The sequence below is a fragment of the Mustela nigripes genome, chromosome 1 (genome assembly GCF_022355385.1).
Source record: "Mustela nigripes isolate SB6536 chromosome 1, MUSNIG.SB6536, whole genome shotgun sequence".
In the NCBI taxonomy this organism is placed as follows: domain Eukaryota; kingdom Metazoa; phylum Chordata; class Mammalia; order Carnivora; family Mustelidae; genus Mustela; species Mustela nigripes.
In genome coordinates this window covers 91,419,462-91,438,536 of record NC_081557.1, presented here as the reverse complement: position 1 = coordinate 91,438,536, position 19,075 = coordinate 91,419,462, and the positions used below count along the sequence as shown (strand labels likewise).

The 19,075-nt window shown below is 54.9% G+C and overlaps 1 protein-coding gene across 2 annotated transcripts in view; it reads right to left on the bottom strand.

Annotated features, from left to right (window-relative positions):
* The window catches only part of FXYD6 (FXYD domain containing ion transport regulator 6), a 30,733-nt gene extending 12,110 nt beyond the window's left edge, over positions 1-18,623 (bottom strand). Inside the window, exon 1 of one of the 2 annotated variants that reach the window (XM_059416442.1) lies at positions 18,466-18,623. The gene's annotated coding sequence lies outside the window, so the exon portion shown is untranslated. The remainder of the gene's footprint in view (positions 1-18,465) is intronic. The other variant, XM_059416434.1, reaches the window with a different exon arrangement.
* Between the last annotated feature and the right edge of the window lie 452 nt (positions 18,624-19,075).

Here is a 19,075-nt window from a genome sequence, read left to right as displayed (position 1 = left end):
AAATGGTCCCCTCCCCTACTGCACTATGTGGCCAATAAAACACAGTGGAATTGATATGTCACTTCCAATATTGGATTACAAAAGGCACTATGGCTTTCTTTCCTCTCTCTCTCTCTCTCAGATTACTTGCTCTTAGGGAGAAATCACCTGCCATGTCTTAAGGATGTTCAGTATCCCTGAGGAGAGGCCCACATGGCAAAGAACTGAGAACCTCAGCTCAAAAGCTTCTAGAGAGTAGACCGGCCATGAGCCAAGTAAGTGAACTTGGAGGCAGGTCCTCCAGCTTCCACACAATTGCTCCCCACCGCTGACAGTTTGATGGCAACCGTGTTAGCGACGCAGAGCAAAACCGTGTAGCCCAGCTGCTGCCTCATTCCTGACCTCTGAAACTGAACGAGATCACGAACGCTCTTGTTTGGGGCTCATTTGTTATGCAGCAGAAGATAACTAATACAACATACCTACTAACTGATTTCTTCATGATTCTTTTTGACTCTTAGCCATTTGTCAAGACATTTCCTTTACTCCTCAAGAAAATCTTTCTAGAATTTTCTTTAATGAAAATCTATCAGTTACAAACTCGATTTTTGTGCACCTGAAAATGTTTTCATTTCACCCTTCCAGTGCACAGACTCAAGGGTGATCCTAGTGATTGTGACCTACCTCTAGTGTTCCAGCCTTAGTGTAATGCCCTCATCTTGAATGGGGACAACAGCTGAGACTGGCTGCTGGCCAGGAGAGGGATTTTTTGGCCCCTCACGAGAGTAGAAAAGACACATGTAAAGGGTTCCAGGGCACCCGTTACTGTTGTGCATTTCCCTCAACTCTCCCAAATCCTCTCCATGCATGATCAGGTTCAAGTACACTGAGCACACGCTGAATCCTAGAACGAGGCGTATTCTTCTGGGCTCTGCCAGGGATAAATAGGTAAACAAGACATAACCTCGGCTTCCAAGCATTGGTGGGGTCTGGAAGCAGAGGGCTCTAGTACATCAGCAAGGGTGAAGAGAGCTTCACGGGAGGGAAAGGCAGAGGTAGAGACTACAAAGGAGACTCCTTTGGGGCAGGGAGAGAGGGAGAAGGGAATACAACAGGGGACTTGGAACGATCCCATGGAGGAGCGGGCATTTCAGCTGGACCTGAAGGATGGGATTTTTTTTTTTTTTTAAGATTTTATTTATTTATCAGAGAGAGAGAGGGAGAGCGAGCGAGCACAGGCAGACAAAATGGCAGGCAGAAGCAGAAGGAGAAGCAGGCTCCCTGCTGAGCAAGGAGCCTGATGTGGGACTCGATCCCAGGACGCTGGGATCATGACCTGAGCCAAAGGCAGCTGCTTAACCAACTGAGCCACCCAGGCGTCCCAAGGATGGGATTTTTGTTGGACAGGGGCAAGAAGAGAGAAACTAAGGGCCTTCTGGCAAAGGCAATAGCATGAACCAAGGCAATGAGAAGGGAACACGGGAAGCAGGGAAAACAACTAGTACTCAGTTCAAGTTCTAAGTTCAGTCCAAGTTGCCCCTCCAGGCACTCCACAGTGATGGCCTGAAGGGGCTACCGCAGAAGGACTCTGAATAAGATCCCTCAGGAGAGAGGGCCTCCGCCATCAGTAATGCCTACCCAGCACAGGAGGGGGCTGAGATAGCAATCGGCCAAGTATGTGCCATTTTTAGAGTAAGCTACCTTCCAAACAGTGAACAGTCCTGTTGAGGGAAAACATGAAGGGTGGACGGCGAGAATTCTAAGTCAGAGGGTGGAGGGCCTCGAATGCCAAGCTGAAGAGGAAAGACCAGTCTTTGTGTTCTGAAGAAAGCACTTCTGATCGAGTTACAGTGTGCTCAAAGAAATACTGTTACAGATTTGGAAAGTCACCAACTCCCTGCTCCTCCAAGCTGCAGTCCAGGCCTGGCCTACACCAGCCACACCTCGGCACAGGCCTCCTCACGGTGCCACTTGGCCCCGACGGCCATTTTTAAGTCTTGTTGGTCCCACTGGCATGGCCCCTGAGACAAGAGGCCAAACACACACACAATGTTCTTCTCTCACTGCTGCACGGAAAAACCCATCTGGGCCTCCCCTCCCTCCCACACAGCCAACCCTGGTGTCCCACACCTTCCCCAGCCCTCCCGGGTACCACACATTCCTCTCTCCCAGACAGGAAGCAGGGCTGCCTGAGGCTGGCTAAGGGTGGGTGCCAGAGGAGGGGAGGTTAAGAGGTGGTAGAAGTGACAAGTCTCCTTTCCAGGCCACAGAGTCTAAGGAGTAAATAGAAGAGGGGGTTCAGGAAGGAACATGAAGCCCCATATGCACAGGAGGCCCCGAGCCCCTGTGTGGGGGTCCCTGAGAACTGGGCTCTCCCGGTCAGGGGTCAGGACACGTCGTCACCATGAGGTACCGGACCCCCTCCCTCCACCTCTCCCCAGCCCGGAAATTCTAGATCCTTTAGGCCACTCCTCCCAGCTGGCAGAAGGCATCAGCCACAGTTTGCTTCCTCCGTGGCATCCCATGAGAGAGAATTCGGGTTTCCACTCGTTTCTCTTCCCCTCCTTTCTGTGTTCTGTTCTCTCGACATCTGTCAATGACGGGCATTCAGGTGGCAGTGGCCCTTCCATGTTAATTTTGTTCCCTGATCTCCCTGCCTTTTGCATAGTTGCTTTCCACATGTGTGAGAGAAAGCACTCAGAAGAGTCTCTCCGGCGATTATCTTTCCATTCTGAGTCACATAATTGCTGGGCAAAAGCTGCTCCGAAAAAGAAGCCACTGGTTGATGAGGGAGCCGTGTGCTCTATTAGTTTTGATTCCCTGCAGCCGTGAGGGAGATCAGAATACCAGCTCCATTGTGAAAATAACTCCGAAACAACCGCCCCAATGTGCACCGGCTCCCAATCACAGTGGGACTGGATCGGCTCACGCTCAGCCCTCTGTCCGTCCGCACCCCCACCCCAGCCTCACGGCCCATCCGTCACGTGCTTCTCAGCTCCTTGCCTTCCTGCAGGCTCTGCCCATAGAAAACGTGCCCTGGGGGATCACCAAGGCCTGGGTCCCCCCCGCAGGATTCCCCAAAGAAAGCCGAGCCCCTCCTCCCACCCCTTCCAGACAAGACATGCTGAAAGGGACCCTTGATGGGGTCACAGAACACAGGGACCCCATTATTTAGGTGAATGGGTTACCCTTGACTGTTCCAGTATTCCCCGGACACGTGATATAGCCTGAGATGTACCCAAATCCGCAACAGAGAGGCCTGGTAAGAGAAGACGGCACTGTGTATAAGCAGAATAAAACTAAGCTGTGCGGTTTACCAGATGCAGCTGGAGTCACAGCACCCGGGGTTAGAAGGATGAAGATAAAAGCTCTTATCGGAGGAGAGTGAGGCAGAACAGGGATGGAGCCTATGAGCACAGCTGGTCCGGGCACACAGGGACTGGGAGGTGGGCAGGCCAGGCTTGCAGGACCGAAGGCCATGAAGGCAGCAGGGAAGAAGACAGGGCACCGGCAGGAAAGGGGGCCACCAGGGCAATGAGAGGGGGCAGGAGGAAAGCCCCCTGCCAGGCTCCTCGGCTCGCCAGTGGAAGACTACCTTTGACCAGAGACATTCAGGGGGACCATGGTGGCTTCTGGAAGGCGAGCAGTGGCGTCAAACCAGAGAGGGCCTACAGAAGGTTTGGAGCTCAAGTCTTAGTCTCTCAATGGGAGGGCGAAAAACAGGAGGGGGAAAAAAACTAGAAAAAAAATTTTTTAAATAATGGAAAAGTCCTTTCTCCTTCTGCTGGCCCTGCCGCGTGGCCGAGCTGAGTGCAGGCGGCATAGCTCTGAACAGTCTAAGGCTGGCAAAGGACTACAAAGAGAAAAGGTCCAAGACTAGAAAACATCACCAACAAACTGGTCTGATTTACCACAGAGGGGAGGGGTCCTAAGACCTTGATTGGTAAGTCTTACAGTTTGGCAGGCAAACAGGACAAGGTCATCTGATCTGTTTGTGTCAAGATCTCTTTGGAGACGGGGGACAGGCCCTGGTGGCCTTTCCAGGCCTCCGTAGCCTGGGACTCCGTGAAAGGGCTGTGTCGCACCTGGTAAGTGTGACCATTACTTCTGGGTTACACGTGCTGATGAATGCGGCTGCGGACGTGGCCAGCACAAGCCGCCAGATACTGCCCAAACCTGGCGTTTGGCTTTGGAATGTGCTGGACCTTATGAGAAGTTAGATATGATAATGTCTCAGCTGGAAAGGCTGGAATGTTCTTCATCTTCTCTGGTACCCACTTCCACAGATGATGTCTCCCTGCCTCCCCATCCATGCCAGGGCAACAGGTATCCTCGACCCTCAGAAAACCACCGCTCCCCCCTCACACACAGAGGCCCTTTCCTGTCACTGCTCATCACCTTCCTGCTTCCAGTCTTGGATGCTCTGGCCTAAAGCTCTCTTTGCTTTGGGGGTTTTATGTGCCAGAATAAAGAGAAAGGAAAGAACAAAAGGACAGTCATCATCTACTTGACAGCTGTGTCTGGAAGAGCTCGGAGGGCACTTTTCTACACCCCTTCCTGCTGAGCCCAGCTCACCTCTGGCTCCTTCTCTGCTTTCAGGGTGGGGTGTTTGCCCCTCACCTCAAGTCCCCTAGGACCAGTTACCTGGAAACAGGCCAGGACCACTCGGTGGCCTCAAACCACCGAATGGATGCCCTAAACGCTGGCCTTGAAGCTCCCCAACCACAGTGACCCAGAGCCATGAGCCTCATCACCTGCTTCTGTAAAATACGGGCTGCACTGGTCCTCTTCGGCCCCTTCTGGAAAGCAGATTAGAACCCCTTCCTCTTATGAGACCCAACTGCAGCTTCCCTGCCTGGACGCCTCTGGGTGACGCTGCCCAGCCCCCGCCCCCAGGCCAGCGGACCCCCACCCCAGAGCACGCCCCCGAGCCAGGGGAGCTTCAGGATGCAAACTTCCCAAAGAGGGACCCTCAGGGCCGGGGCTCCTTGCAGCTCACACATAGCCCAGTCACCACTCACGCTGCGCACTTCCTGGAGCCCAGCCTTGACGAGAGTGTGAAACAGAAGGTGGAAGAAAGGCAGGGGAGCCTTCTAGGTGGTAGGGAGCAGTGAACTTGGTGGTAGGAATGAGCAAGCTGCTGCTGGCAGGTGGGGGTTTGGGGCTGGGAACAGAGGCATGCCTGGAACACAGGAGTCCTTCTATCAACTCCGTGGAAGGAAATGCTAGGAGCTAAAAAGTCTGCGAAGGGATGACCATATCTGAAGCCCAGTCTAGGGGCCTGGACTGGTACAAGAGGTCATGGCAAATAGCCTATGAGGCACGTATTCCCATCAAACCCATTTTTTTTTCCTAAGATTTTTATTTATTTATTTGACAGACAGAGATCACAAGTAGGCAGAGAGGTAGGCAGAGAGAGGAAGGGAAGCAGGCTCCCCACCAAGCAGAGAGCCCGATGCGGGACTCGATCCCAGGACTCTGGGATCATGACCTGAGCCGAAGGCAGAGGCTTTAACCCACTGAGCCACCCAGGTGCCCCCCCATCAAACCCATTTTAAAGGCAAAGAAACTAATGTGGACAGAGAGCGGTCCCCTGGAATGTACGATTCTAGACTTCAACCCAGCTTTGTTGGCTTCCTACTGGGAGCCCAGGACTCAGCCCAGGGGAGAGCTCACATCTTCTCGGTGGACTACCAGCACTGCAGCTGCCCAGGCAGAGGGGAGCCCACATCCCCAGGCAGCAGCACCCTGCTCCTTGCTCCTCCCCCAGCCTCGTGGGCTGAGCTCTGCACAGGGGGCCACAACGGAGGGCCTCTGAGTGAACGTTATCAGCCAAGCTCCCCAGCATCTCAAGCTTCATCCATATTCATACAGTGAATATGCGCTGCCTGCCAGCTCGCCCTTGAGGGAGAATTTATAGTTCCTTGTTGGACAGAGAGCTGTTTACTCAGGAGGGTGATTTTTTTCTTTTTTAACAGATTCCAGAATTCTGCAGCTGATTAGGGCGCACTTGTGTCACGCCAAGAACTCTTCTCAGTGGTTTAAATATCCTAACTCATTTCATCCTTACAGCAGTTCCAGAAAGTGACTATGATTAGGATCGTCCCCATGAGACAGATGGAGAAACTGAGGCCAGGAAAGTCAAGTAACTTTTGCCCGAAGTCCTAGGGCTGGAAAGTAGCAGAGCCTGGATTTAAACCCAAGATATCTGGCTCCAGAGTCCTTGCTCTGAGCCACTCTACTGTCCTACCACTCTGCCACGCAGTGGTTTTGTGGCCTTGAACAAGTTACTCTACCTCTCAGAGCCTCTGCTTCTGAAACACAGAACAAGAACAGTAACGTGCACCTCAGGAGCTGTGAGGATCAGAAGAAATCACTCTGGTGCACGGGTCACTACAGCCGCTCTGCTCACACCCTTCCCTTGCGAGAAGAGCATCTTCTTTTGGAGCAGAAGGGATCCTCCCCCACTCCAACCCTGTAAGTCTTCCCACTAGAAGATCTGAGACCTCAGTGTTCCTCCAGGGGCTGTCCCATCATGGGAACCAAGGGGAAAAGGGTCAAAGCTGCCAAGCTGGGAGGTATGGGGGTCAGGGAGGCTGTGGGGGTGTCAGCCAGCAGCCTACAGGGGAAGAGCCAGCAGGGAGGGAGGTGTGGGGAGAAGGGCCCGGGAGCAGGCCCTGGCTGAGTGTGCTCTGGCCCTCCAGCTCCCACGCCAGCGTTGCCCATCCTACAGTTTGTCTCTGAATAGGTTACCTGCCTTGTCTGGCCAAGACGGAGTTGGGTTTCTGCTGTTTGCCATGAAAAGAGCTGTCCTGGGGCACCTGGGTAGCTCAGTCGGTTAAGCATCTGCCTTCAGCTTAGGTCATGACCTCGGGGTCCTGGCATGGAGCCCTGTGTCGGGTTCCCTGCTTGGCGGGGAGTCTGCTTCTCCCTCTCCCTCTGCACCTCCCCTGCTTGTGCTCTCTCTTTCTCTCTCGCTCTCTGTCAAATAAATAAATAAATAAAACCTTTTAAAAACAAATAAAAATAAAAAAGAAGGAAAGAAAAGAGCTCTGTCGTGTCAGTGCTGAGCTCTGTGCTGGGCAAACAAGACCGCGCTTCAAGCAACAGCTGTTGATATTATGACCGTTATCACCCCCAACTCCTTCCCCTCCATGTTCTCCGACCTTCTCGTGGGAAATGGGGAAGAGAAAGAGAGAAGGAGCCGGAGCTGAGGAGTAAAGGGCCCTGGTCCCATCTTCTCACTTCCCTGCCTCTCCCCCCAGGCATCCTCCAGCCTCTGGAAGGCTCCAGTGGACTTCTGACTGAGGGGCCTCGGTCCACAGCAGACACAGGCAGAGTGGGCCTAGACAGGCTCCAAAGAGAGCCACTGTCTTGTCCTGCCCCAAGAAAAACCACCACTGTCACCCAGCACCTTGGCCAGGTGGCATGGGGACAGCAGGTCTCCCCGAAGCAGCCAGAGCTGGTGGTGCCTTGTCCACAACGGGGCAGCCCCCTTCCAGAGACACAGTGGTGAGATACACACCGGGCCCGAGGCAGCAGAAGAGGAAGGAAATCCCAGAGGAAGGAAAAGTGAGCAGGGGATACACCCCAGGGGAAGTACGGGAGAGGCCAGCAGAGGAGAGACAAACAGGCCCCATGATGAACCGAGGTCAGCCAGGGCCTGCGTCCCCGCAGAGACCCAGTGCGAGGCAGGGAAAGGGAGAGACACGTGCAGAGCAGAGAGGCAGGGACCGCGGAGAGACAAGGCAGTCTGCTCTGGAGAAATCCAAACAAACCTCCAAGCCACTGTCCTCCCCATGAGGCCCTCATGGGGCGACACCCTCGTGGGGCGACACCCAATGCCTGCCTCCAACGCCCCCAGCCTGACCCTGCGGGCCAGAGTTGGGCAGATGCTACAGAGACCAGGGAAGGGCAGAGGCATGGCGGGGAGGAGGGGAAGGTCAACAAACAGATCACGGCCGCTCCTGGGAGGACACCTGGAGGCCCCCCTACCCCTCCAGGGCTGTTGCCTGATGGAAGGCCCATGCTCTCTGCTGGATGGGGTGCGGGAGCCTGAGGCCCAGCCCCGATGCCCAATCTTCTTCCAAACCCAAAGTTCCTCTGGGAGAAGCCACTGTCTCTATGAGAAGTCCCTTTGGTGTGTCTCCCTGGGAGGGTCAAGCCCTGAGACTCACAGGCAGGCCAAGCAGACTTCTGTAAAACCAGGGTACCATGCCTAAGGCAGCCTAATCCCCCCTACCTCTTGGGTTTAGGGGCACTGAGACAAGATATACCAGGACAGAGACTCTTCTACCCCGGACCCCCAAGTGTGGCTGCTGCGAGAGAAAGGGGGGGGCAACTGTATTTCGTACATCCTGCCCCCAACGCAGTCCTGCTCCCTGCCCGTGGTGGCTGAAGGGGGCAGAGGTGGCCACTGTGGTGTTGACGACGCTAACCCTTCATAAGATAGCCTACTCCCCAGACAACCTCCCGAGACTAGCCCAGAGGCTTAACACAACCATGTGTGCTGCTGGGTACCTGCCACCTTGGAGATCAGAAGAGGCAAGGCCCCCTGGTCAGCTGACGGGCCCATGGCTCCATGGAGAACAGCAGCATTGCAGGTGTCATCTCCTAACTCTGCAGATGCCCAAAGCTAGCCAGTCCGTGTGGCAATACGTGCGGACTCGGGGAAATGAAAATGCTGATGCTGACCCAAGCCCAAACTGGGCTTGTCTGATGGGAGTGCTCTGACCCAGGCCAGAGCGAAAAACCAGGCTGAGGATACCCCTGATAATGTTAGTGAGGTCTTACTTCAGCAGGCAAAATGTTTGTTTTTGTTTGTTTGACTCTGCCCACGATCACTGATGCCAGGGTAAGGCTGGGACCCCAGAGCCCCTTGGGAGGAAGGGGGAGGCCCAATCTATCAGCCATCCCTCTGCCCCCTCCCACCCAACTAAAAGAAAGCACCCTGGTCTCTGGTCTCAGCCTCTGCCCCTCACAATAGCTGCCTGGCCTGCAGAACGTCAGCCCATGCCTGCTGCAGCCAGGGGGTGTCGCAGGCCAGCTGGAGGTGATCCTGCCCATCGGGGTCTGGGGAAGCCAATAGTACTACAGGCCCAGCCCTTGGCAGCCTTTCGGGGTGGGCTGCCCAGCTGCAAATCGGTATCTCTCTCTCAGCTCAGAATTAGACTGGGGTAGAGAACTCACTCCTGCTCCAAAACAGATCCACACCCACAAACTTCTCCCAAGGGAAGATGTTTTCATTTCACCAAAGGCTTTATTTCAAAAGTAAAGAACTTTTAACCCTAAGGGTCACGTCCAGTGTCACCTGAGTCTTTAAATCAGATTGCTTTCCAAACAGGGGCCATCTGCCTGCACATAGTGGAGCAAAGAAAGGTAACATTGCAACAAGGTGTAGCTCTGAAAGGAATGGTGCTGATTTCCTTCCAGGAATCAAGGTAATAAACCTTTATCAATGACCTACTTTTCACAGGGAACAAACCCTGAGGGTAGCAGAATGACACAGTCCCCCTCCGGGAGCTTACCCCCCGAGCCAGTCCTCAGGGTCTCCTCCCGGCCTCCCCGCCTCCACACTGTATCTGGGGCAGAGGCCAGGCTGTGGGGACTCCAGCAGTTCTCTCTCTGATCTGGCCTTCTCTCCTGTTGTTCAAGCTACTCCAGAACGTTCACTACTTTCCCAGCGGCCACAGGCACTTGCCTCATACAACAATAGCTGTCCCCACCTTCAACCCACTCCAATCCATCTGTCCCAGACAGACTGACTGTTGCCTGATTAATCTGTCTCACGGGTATTCTGATCACTTCCCTCTCAAACTCAAACCCTTTCACAATGCCCCAGTATCCCATTCTTTTTTTTAAAATAGAAGTTTTTTCTTGTGGCATGTAGCTACCTTTAGGCCTATCCCTCTCCTTCCCTTCTAGTATCTTCTCCCAGACTTTCAGCTCAGACAGTCGACTCCTGTCTCCTGCCAAGGGTGCAATGACCTCCAGGCCTCTGTATATTCTGTTCCCACCATTTAGAATGCCCTTCCCTGATGCACAGCCAAGGTTGAGAAAGTTGTCTTTGTCAACGACTACTGGAGCCCGTGGACAGAACTATGCACGTCTTTCCCCAGACACGGCCAGCCCCTGAGGCCCGTCTTTAGCATGGATTTGGCACCTAGCACTTTCTGTTTTATGTTCTCCTTAACAAGGCTCTCCTGGCTGAAAAGTCTCTCTGCTGCCCCATGACTAGCAAGAGGCGAGGCGGCAGAGTTAGCTGAGAGCTAGCTGACAGCCTGATGTGTGAAAGGGCACAGTTCCAATCACCAGGCCCTGGAAATTATGCTGGGGAAGGAGGGGGCCCTGAAAGGGACGAAAACGAGTCCTGTCAACATCAACAGTGATGATTCACGCAGAGAGTCCATACCCTCGATGTTGACGTGGTATGATGAAAATAGCATTTCACCTCTGTGATGTTCCTTCCCCAAACCCATAAGCCCAGTCGAATCATGAGAAAACCAACAGATACATCCAAGGCTGAGGGGTATCCTACAATATGCAAGACCCATCCTCCTCAAAACCATCAAGGTCATCAAAAACCAGGCTGGTCTGAGAAATGGTCATGGTCAAGAAGAGCCAGAGACAGAACAACAAAATGTAATGTGCTACTCCAGATGGGATCCTGGAACAGAAAAGGGGCAGTGGGTAAAAGCTAAAGAAATCTGAACGAAGTATGGATTCTGGTTAATAATGATCTACCAGTGTTGATTCCTCAATGGTGACAGACTGTACCACAAGATTGTAAGATGTTAAAACCTGGGGAAACTAGGGTGCCTGGGTGGCTCAGTTGGTTAAACCACGGCCTTTGGCTCAGGTCATGATCCCGGGTTTCTGGGATCGAGCCTCACACTGGGCTCCCTGCTACACGGGGAAGCCAGCTTTTCCGTCACCCTCTGTCTGCCGTTCTCCGGGCTTGTGCTCTCTCTCTCTCTCTGTCAAATAAATAACATCTTTAGAAAATAAAAACTTGGAGAAACTGTGTGCAGGGGGAATTATTTGGATCTCTCTGCACTTAATCTGCTCAATGTTTCTGCAAATCTCTAATTGTTCTGCAACCCTAACTTCAACCTTGTTCCAAAAAAAAAAAGAATCTGTTTTTTAAAAATGCAAAATTTTAAGCTCAGTTAAAAACAAAACAGCCCCCCAGACCCATTCCCACCGCTCCTACATCTGTTCAGCTTCCCGGCAAGCATCGTAGAGCCTTGAACCCTGCTCACGGCATCTGACGCTCCCGTAATAGGAGCCAGGCTCTTACGGTTCAGAACCACAGAGCCCAAACCCTGCCAAGGCTTTTTTTTTTTTTTTTTTTTTTTTTTTTTATAAACATGTATTTTTATCCCCAGGGGTACAGGTCTGTGAATCGCCAGGTTTACACACTTCACAGCACTCACCAAAGCACACACCCTCCTCAATGTCCATAACCCTACCCCCCCTGCCAAGGCTTTTAAACCTGCACGTAAAACAAGTGCTTTGGGTCCAGCCCGAGGTCACTGACGTATCTGTTGCCTCTGGAGAAAAAGACAACCCGTTCCCTTGATTTGCATGTTAAGTGCCCCTCCAATAAACATTAAACACCAATTATTCTGTTTAATAACCTGGCTTGGGATGATTGGCTCCCTTACAAAGTTCTGAAGACCGGCTGAAGAACAGAGAGGACTCAGAGCCTGGGACTGAGGAGAAAGCAGAGGATAGGAACACTGGAGCAGGCCTGAGGGGCTCACGGCAGCTGTGACACGTTCCTGAATTCTCCGCACTGCCCCCACGCGTGCCAGGGCACCTCGGGCCCAGATTTTTTTATTTTTTTAAGATCATTTATTTATTTATTCGACAGACAGAGATCACAAGCAGGCAGAGAGGCAGGCAGAGAGAGAGGGGGAAGCAGGCTCCCCGCTGAGCAGAGAGCCCGATGTGGGGCTCGATCCCAGGACCCTGGGATCACGACCTGAGCTGAAGGCAGAGGCTCTAACCCACTGAGCCACCCAGGTGCCCCTCGGGCCCAGATTATCATGCTGCTGCCTCCCAGGCTGGCCCCTTCCTACTGGGTCCCTTAGGCCTGGCAGGCCTCCCCAAGTGGCCCCATTTCTGGATCTCCCTGCACCCTCCTTCACTCATGGAGGAGGACAGTGCCCCCACAGCTGGGAGGCTAGAGGATCCCCAGGTCCAGTGCCCCAAAGCTCATTCTCTGGAGCTCAGACCCAATCCAGCCTGGCCTCCCAGGGTGTGTGGGAGGGACAAAGCTCCTCTGTTATGTAGATAGGTCCTATCATGTTAACTCCTAGGCATCTTTTTTTTTTTTTTTTAAGATTTTTAAAATTGGGGCACCTGGGTGGCTCAGTGGGTTAAGGCCTCTGCTTTCGGCTCAGGTCATGATCCTAGGGTCCTGGGATCGAGCCCCACGTCGGGCTCTCTGCTCAGCAGGGAGCCTGCTTCCCCCTCTCTCTCTGCCTGCCTCTCTGCCTACTTGTGATCTCTCTCTGTCAAATAAATAAATAAAATCTTAAAAAAAAAAGATTTTTAAAATTTATTTGACAGAGACACAGCAAGAGAGGGAACACAAACAGGGGGAGTGGGAGAGGGAGAAGCAGGCTTCCCCAGCAAGGAGCCAGATGTGGGGCCAGATCCCAGGACCCTGAGCTGAAGGCAGATGCTTAACTACTGAGCCATCCAAGCGCCCCAAACCCTAGGCACCTTACCTTTAACGTGGAGTTCCTTCTGGGAAGAGAAACGTGGTCCAAGGAAGAAAAGAACCAACCGTGAAAAGAAACAAGGCTCTATCCTTAGAAAGGGAGACACAGAGTTCACAAATCACAAACGCGGGCCTGGTTTCTGGAAGTTTCTCGGCAAGGACCCCAAGCTGATACCCCAGGGGGGCATGATGCCCTGATGTCCCCCCATGAGTCTTCCCAGCCCACACAAGCCCTCACCCTGCAGCCACTCCAAACAGTCCGCAGAGGCAGGCCCACGGAGCAGGACACAGCCACCAGCCTGGCACAGGCCACTGACGCGTGCTGCCCAGAGAGAGTCAGGGAGCAGGGCAAGCATGTGGGCCCGGGCCCTGACCCCCAAACTGGAACTCCATCCAGTTCCAGAGAATCTGTACAGAAGCCCCAGGCTAGAGCCGCCCCAGCAGGCTGGGCAGACAGGAGTGAGTCAGGCCAGCCACAGGATCACCTCCTCCGCAGGCGGCTGACAAAGGCCCCTTCGAGAGAGGCCAGACGAGCAGTCCCAGAGGCAGAAACAGAAACTCCAGGGCCACGTCAGCCCGCCCACAGTCAGACCACAGGGACAGGCAGCTCGGCCAGCCCTCTTGCACGGCTCTACCCGACAACCCAGCTCCTGGAAAGCACAGCTCTGGCCCACTGTCGTGCTTCACACAAATTCACATGGTCCTGCTTCATGGTGGCAGCGGCGTGGGGACAAACCCTGACCCATGGGGGGAGAAGGCATGTGTGAAAGTCACTAAAATGCCCGCCGGGTGGGCCACACACTCTCGGAGAAGAACCATCAGGGTGTTCAGAAGCCCAGGGAGGAGGAAAGCATTTCTGTTTCCTGGGAATTCGGAAAAACTACTTAAAAGAATGAGCTCTTGAGAGGAGCCTCGAAGGCTGATATAATGAAAGATAACAATCCGTTTTCATAATAATAATGTCATCATTACCATCATCATCACTGCGGTGAGCATCTACTGTTCACTTAACGCAGGCACCACGCGCAGTACCTTACACAGCTTGCCCCATTATTCTCGTGCTCATTTGACAGATAAGGAGACGGAGGCTTAGAAAGTTAAGAAAGCCAGGAAGTGTCAGAACACAGATTAGAACCCATGTCCCTGTGTCTCCAAAGGCCGCCAGCCCCTGTTCCGCAGGGTGAGAGCAAGAGCTCCTTCCAGGCAGGGTCTGAGTGTAGGTGGACGGGAGGCAGATACAAGGCCAGGGGTGACCATCTGGGGACAGGGCTGGGAGCATGGCCGCAGCCAGGTCCGGCACCTGTCCTTGTTAATGGACGAGAGAGCACGGAGGGAGGTGTGACGTGGCTGGACCCACCCACACGATCACTGGGAAAGTGGATCGGGGCTGAGAGCCCAAGGGAATGGGCTGTCACCAAGATCTGGGTGTGACACTGCAGCCGGGTGAGGTGAGAGGTTGTGTGGGTGAGGGATGGAGGTTAGGTATGTGTCAGAAAGGGAGAGTGTGTGCATGTGTGAGCCCATGTGTGCGTGAGGGCCCAGCCCACCCTGCTCAGGAAGACTGCAGAGTTGTCCAGGCGGGAGGAAGGGACAGGACAAAGCAACCCAACCGAGCTGAGCTGGAGGGCTTTGGGAATGCAAGACCACCATTTCACAGCTCCACCGGGCTCTGGGAAGCCTGCCTAGCCGAACACATCCGAGGGATTCTGTGGATTTTTTGTTAAGGGAGGCCATGAATGAATTTAAGACCTTGGCCTCTGGTCTCTTTGGAGATCTGGCTTTGTCCTCTGGCTGTGTGGGGGTCGCCGTTGTTCCAACTCCCTCCCTCTCGGCCCTCTCTGGCCCAAGTCAGATATTCTGAGCAGTGGGAACAGCCACATTCCCATGGCCCAGCTTGGTCCCCAGGGCCTTAGCCCCCTTCCTGGACTTCCTGCTCTACCTCCCTCCCCCACCCCGCCCTGCATATCTTTGTAACAAATGTGTTCCTGTGTGGGCTCTAAGCTGACTTCATACTTCCCCAGGTCAAGGTCTTCCCTCCTCCTCCCTCTTCCAGAGTGAACAGGACACTGCCAGACTGGTTCCAGGCTTTTGTCTGGTCCAGAGATATTCTGCTGCTCAGCTCCTCTGGCCACAGTTACCGGCTGGCCAAAGGTTCTCCCTCTCCAGGATTTCACAGACCCATGGCCAGTGGCCCTGGATCTCATCCTTTCTGGAGGCCAGCTCTTTCAACACTCTTCCCAGCCTGTTTTCATCCTGGCAGAACAGAACAGGTAGACCAATGTCTAGAAAGGGCTGGCTCCCGCACCCGGGGGAAGAAAGCCCGGGCTCACTTTCTGGAGCACCTCCTGTCCGACTGGCTGAAAAGGGAGGCTTTCCCCAAAGGAACCGGAGTCCAAGCCCTGTTCCTGCTCAACTCAGCTGCAACCCTGTATTATGAAATAATGAGTACAATTTGGCACCTGGAGGGGAAAGGGCTCTCTTTCAAGATCGTATAATCTACAAAAAATTAGAGGAAGAAATGTTTTGGAAATCATGGAATCTAACCCCTTATTGACAGATGTAGAAACAGGTCTAAAATTATGGAGGCTTTCCCTTGCTCAAAATCAATCTGAACAGTTTCTGACTTCCCCAAAAAGCCCCATTTGCGTCCAAAAGGATATCTGTGGACTGAACGCACTTACCCTTGGGGCAGAGCCAGGACTAGAACCTGGGTCTGTGCCTCCGGGCTCACAGCCTTTCTGCCCCAGGCTCTCTGCCTCTAGGGCCTGCGCCTGTCAAGACTGCTTGGCTTCCTCCGGGGCGCTCAGGTGCTGGGGCAGGGGCAGGTGGGTGATCTGTTAGACAATGAGTCCTAGGGGCTGCCTGGCACTGTGTGTCCTCCAGATGGCAGCCCCCAAAGTCTGCCAGGACTGGGGGGCAGGGGAGCGTGTGCTCTGATTTATGGTGGATCCAGGTCGGCTGGCTCACCTAAGGCTGTGGAAGCTTCCAGAGCCTAAGGAACTGCTCTTTCTCCCCTCCCTCTCCTTGCCACGCCCTCCAAGTCAATATAATGGAGCAGGCTCTTCGCTCACTAGGGTACCCACCTTGGGTACCCTATTTGGAATACCTGTATTTGGAACCTATTTGGAATAGGGTACCACCCATTTGGAAGGGACATTCAGTCCCCAGAGGACTGCTGGCAAGAGAGAAAAGAAGACAAGAAATGGGGGATGGGAATGTGCATCACAAATCCAGGCTGAGCTGCCAGAAGGCCTCAGCCACCCCTGGGTGTGTGTCTGTTTCTGAGCCTGTCTTCTCACCTACACGATGTCCTGAGTGGTGTTCCCTCAAGGCCTCTCTGGCTCTAAGAAATCTAGGATTCTCTTCTTCCTCACCCTAGTGTCCCCATCGATGAATGTCTTGTAGGTACTTAAAACATTCACTGAACCATTGAGTAAAACAGATCCTCCATCAGTCCAAAGAGCACAGAGGCCAGGAAGGCAATGCCCCCTTTTGGTATCGACCACCTGAGGGACAGAAGCCACCGGTCTCTGAAAGCCCAGCAATGCGGGAGACCTTTGCAAACCGGCTTTCTCTCCCAGAGGGACTGATGTGGCTGCAGGAGCCACAGGAAGCAGGAAAATGTGCCTAAAGGAGAGAGGGTGGCCGGACCCCCAAGAGGAGCAGATGTCCAAACTCGTACTGTCCTACTACCCAGCTCCTGGCCTTCCTGTTCTTTCTGGCTTCCCTCTCCTCCGCGCCTCGTCTCCACTCTGCATCCTCTCCCTGCCCTCTCCCAGCACCTTTGCTCTCTTGCCCAGCCACAGCCTGTCTCCTTCCTTTACAGGGCCTCTGAGGCTTCCGCCGGATCCCATCAGCCAGAAAGACTCGGGGGGCTGGGAGGAGACCACCAGCTCGAGCCAGGAGCCTCGGACTTTCTCAGGGTCAGGGCAGGGAGAAAGCAGCAGATGGAATGAATCTCTCGTCTGTGCTCTTGAGATGAGTACTAGGAAAGGGACTCCTCTTTGTGGGAATCTGGAAGTACATTTCTCGATACCTTCTTCCACAGGGTTCCTGGGGAGGTGTCTTCCTTCTGGCCCTCCTCAGCCTTCCCCGACACACACTCCCGGGCACAGACCTAGATGAGACAGAAAACTGCCCTCTCTCTTCCCGCTTGAGACCTATTTAGAAGTGGTATGCGTGTGTGTGTGTTATGGTTGATGTGTGTGAGAGCGTACACAGGGCGCTGTGCATGGCACTGAGGGTGCTGTGTTCCCCTGTGGTCAATGTACGGTGCATTTGGGGTGTACGTGGTCTATCTGTGGTATGATATACTTGTGTGTGCGTGTGTGGATGAAGTGTGTAGCACAACAGAACGCGTGGTGTTTGTGTGCGCAAGGGTGTGTAATGTGGTAGGTACGTAAGTGTGGGGTGTTAGGGGCACATTTGTGACGTGTGACGGGGAGGACTGAAGTGGGTACGTGGCCACCTCAGTCCCACGTGGGAGCTAGCTGTCCAGGGTCACCCAGTCAGAGAAGCCAGGGATAACCAGTATCCAGGCAACCATGTTGGGGGGAGGGGAGGAGATATGGAGGTGAGGAATGGGCAGGAAAAGGAAGGGAGGCTGGGAATTGAAGAGGAGTTTCCATGGCAACTACCAGGGAGGTCACGTGCAAAAGGCTAAGTTGCAGAAACAGATACACACAATCACACATACACAATATGAGGGCGCGGGGCCCCCAAGGTGGGGTTCCTTGCACAGAGGGCATGGGCTGCCCACTGGCCCATCTCCAAACCTGGAAATCCGGGCCCAGCTAGAGAGCACAACACCCAGGAGACAAAGGAAGTGGAGACAGAGGCCACGTTGGTGGGCAGAAAGCTCCACAGCCAGCCCCTCCTCCCCTGCCTGGGGGTTGGCAGTAGGGGTCTGACCAGGCCCACTCTCCAGCGCAGCGGCTCCCACCCTCGGGTGCCTTCTCTGACAGCGGCCACTTGTAAGAGCCAGCAGCAAGCGCCAGGAGCTGGGGCTGCTCTTCCAACTGTCCATGGAAGCCCAGCGATACACAATGGGGGAAGCTCTGCCAGGGCCAGCCCTGCTGGGGAACGGGGCTGGGCATGGGGAAAGGGGAGAACGGGGGATCGGGGAGGCTCCCTGGAAGAAAACAGGACTGGATAAACAAGAAGGAGAAGAAAAACCACCAACAACAACAGCAACCAATGCAGACATTCTCATGAATGCCACGCTCTGGAAGCCCAGCCCTTCTTTCCTTCCCCCCACCCCCCGCTCCACCCGCTTGCCCACCGCCCAGCCCCAGCTCCCATGCCCCCCAAGCACCAAACCAGCCGCCCCATTTTGTATTGCTGGTGTGTCTACACTCGCGCATCCAGCGACCTCTCCGTCTTCACATGCCCACGCTCCACTCCAGTGTCCACAGCCTCCCAGTAACAAAGGGGAAACTCCCGCTGGATACAGGGTGGGAGCTGCCCCTTGCCCTGCCCCAAAACGCCGTAGCCCCGAGCTCGGGCACCGGCTTCGCCCCCACCGCCGCGGACGGCCTCCCCGCCGAGGCCGCAGTCCTCTTCCGACGCCCACCTCCGCGTTCACAGCCCCCCGCGCGTTTCCGCCGCCCGGGCAGCCTCGGGCCCGAGAGGGCCGCTCACACCCACCGAAACAAACAACGTCGGGCCGCTGCCCGCGCGCGGTCGCTCCCCACCCCGGCCTCGCGCCCTCCTCCTCGGAAGACGCGCCCAACTTTGCCTCCCGCGCCGCGGGTTACCTGCAGAGCGCGAGCCCCTCGGAGCCGATCCCCGGAGGACGCACGGAGTCCGAGGAGCCTGGGAGCAGCGGGGCTGGGGGCAGGGCGGTGGGCGAGGCTCTCGCGTGTTTCCCGCCTCCCCTCCTGCGCAGGGCTGGGGCGGGCGGGAGCCGCGCGGCTGGCGGGGGTGGGAGAGGGGGGCGGGGCTCGGCCGCGCCGGGGCTCGGGGACCGGCCGCCGCGGTGTCACCGGCTGGCGTCGCGCGAGCAGCCCCTCTGCGTCCCTCTCCTCGAGGGGTGAGGGCGGGCGCCTCTCCTAGGGCGGGCCCGCTCCCGAAGCAACAGGAGACTGCCGCCGAGGGGGCGGGCCCGCGCCCGGGATCTGCCGGCAGCTGCTGCTTTTTGGTTTTCCTCTGGGAAGGCAGCGAGACGAACACAATGACAGAGCTAGTGTCTCTCTGAAATAGTAAACTGAGGGGAACGGGAAAATAACCGAGCACCAGACACAGCAACCCACGTTAATTGGGAGGCTTGGCAATTAAGGGAAATGTGTACCCACAGCATGAATGGCTGTGTCGTGGGTGCCTGAGCGCGCTCCGGTTGTAGTTGTCATTTCCAGCTAGAGCCAGGTG